Below are 2,491 nucleotides of genomic sequence, written 5' to 3' on the forward strand. Positions count from 1 at the left end.
TAGTCCAGAGTCCCTCAAATCCGCTTTTCTGGGAAGCTCCCTGAGTAGTGTTTCAGTTTCTCAATCTGGTCCCTTCTGTCTTCGTCTTATACATTCTCTCTCTCTCTCTGGACAGTGTGATGCCTTTAGGACAACCCCTTTGAGGTTTGGGGAGTTTCTCACCTCTCATATCAGACTTCTTATATGACTTCAAAAGGGCAGCCCCTAAGGCAGGTCCCCTGGGAGAAGGGGTGGCCCCGCCTGAAGGCGTGGTACAGAGGCGCTAAGGAAGGCCCAGGGCGAAGCCCCGCAGGGGGCGCCCAAGAGCACAGCAGCTCCCTATGCAGAGAGCCACTGGCCTTCTGGCCTCCTGAGGGCCCGCGTGGGCATGGAGAACAAAGGCCAGGGGACCTCTCTGGGCCTCAGTTTCTTCATCCATAAAATGGGCCTCTCCATAGTGGCACATTATGGGGTGGGGAATGGACAGCAAGAAAGCTTGACTACAGTCCCAGACCTGCTCAGAGGTCACCCCTGCAAGAGGAAGCTGGGATGGGGGGATAAGGACACATATGTAATACCTTAATCAATAAAGAAAAAATTTTTAAAAAAGAAAAGAAAATTAGCCACCCAATAAAATAAATAAATAAATAAATAAGATGAGGCTGGGAAACACTCCCCAGGGACAGCAGCAGCGCTTCCTCACACTTGACTAAAGGCCCAATGCGCACACGGCAGTCCCCGCCCGCCTCCTCCCCGCCTCCTGCATGCCTGTCCCCCAGCCTGGGCAGGGGGGTGTGGGGCAGAGCCGGAGCTTGGACCCAGACCTCCCCACCTGCTCCCCATTCCTCCTCTTTATCAGGCATCTCTCTCATCTGGGGCCCTCGGAAAGTTCCCAGCTCTCTCGGCCTCGGTGTCTCCATAGATAAAGTGATGTCTGAGGGCCCCTGCAGCTCCGGTCTGACCCAGGAGCGATGACGGATTTCCCTGCCCAGCCACATCTCCCCTGTTTCCAGCTACAGGACAGCGGCCCCAGCTGCTGCAGGTCCTGGTCCGCAGAACCCACTGTGCTTCCTGTCCAACCACCGCGATAAAGGTGGGGGGAGCACAGGGCGGAGGGGCCACGACAGGTGCAGGGAAACCCCACTCCACAGAAGCACTTGCTCCAAGTCGCATCCGTCACCAAGACAGGACACCTGTTTCCCCGGTCTAGACTGTCCCACTCCCCACAGGGGCGACGGGGTGGGGGGAGAAGGTGGTCCAGGCAAGAGGAACAGGGACTGGAGAAGGCCCAGGGGCCGCCAGGCTGGTAAGGAGGCTTGAAAGGTAGGGCTGAGCAGAAACGCCCTTAAAACACCTGAGGCTGAGACAGATGAAAGGGGTTCAAAAACAAAAACAAAAACGGCAAAATGTACGCCGGCAGCCCCAATGTTTCCTGTTTTTCTAACAAATCACCAATGACTTCCAAGAAAAGCAAACTGTGCTACGCTCGGCCTGGGCACAGCCGCAGAATTTGCACATCTGGCCTGTGCTTCGAGAGCAGCAGGACCGGGCACAGGATGTGGCAGGGCGGCCCAGAGGTCTGCAGCTCGAGGGGGCGCGGGGCGCGGCTGGGAGCTCTCCAGGGATCCCGCGCTTAGAGGGCCCTGGCGGAGGACTCGGGGATGGGCTCCCCAGGCGTGTTTGAATTCTCTGAAGATTTCCCGTCACGGGGTGTGGGGGCTCAGGGAGGCCCGGTGGGTCTCGCAGGGTCCTGGGCTTTTTCAAAACCCCCAGGAGTGATCGGCTGACCCCAGAGCTGGGGCTAAAGATCAGTGTCCTCTGCCCAGGACCCCCACCCTTCTTACCATGGCCACCTGCTCCTCCCTCAGTCGCCCCAGGGGCCACATCCTGCCCCAGCCTGCCGGACTGATCACTCTGACTGCTCACCCTCCAGGAATACACAGCTGCCCCCTGGAGAGCCTCCCTCCCCCGCCCCCAGCCCTGTCCCAGGCCCTCTTCTCTGCCTCCCCCCCTCTCCCGCCGGCTCACCATCACTTCCCAGCCGATTCTTTTAGACCAGGGTAGGAGATGTCTGGCCCGCAGGCCACACAGGGCCCGCAGAATCATTTGGTCAGGCCCTATGGGTGAGTTAATTAAATGCCTGACCAAATATAGCAGGCTAATTTTTAAGTTGATAATTTTGTATGGCCTGTGAATGATGTTATAAATATCCACATGTCCCTGGGCAGAAAAAAGGTTCCCCACCCTGTAACAGAGGGCCAGGGGTTTGTTTGCACAGAAAACTGAGAGACTTTGCCTCACCCATTTGGGCTCAGGGCAATTCAGCTCAATATAGACCCGGCCTGCCCCAGCTAAGACCCTCCAGTACCACCCATCCCAGGGCAGGGTGGGAGGCAGGCTGTGGGTGGGGGTTGTGGATGGAAGGGAGGGAGACAGGGAGCCCAGCCCCATGTGCCTGCAGCCTTGTTCCTATTGGGCTGGGACCGTACCCTCGGGTCAACACCACTCACTC

This window comes from Myotis davidii, unplaced genomic scaffold (assembly GCF_000327345.1).
Source record: "Myotis davidii unplaced genomic scaffold, ASM32734v1 scaffold37, whole genome shotgun sequence".
Lineage (NCBI taxonomy): Eukaryota > Metazoa > Chordata > Mammalia > Chiroptera > Vespertilionidae > Myotis > Myotis davidii.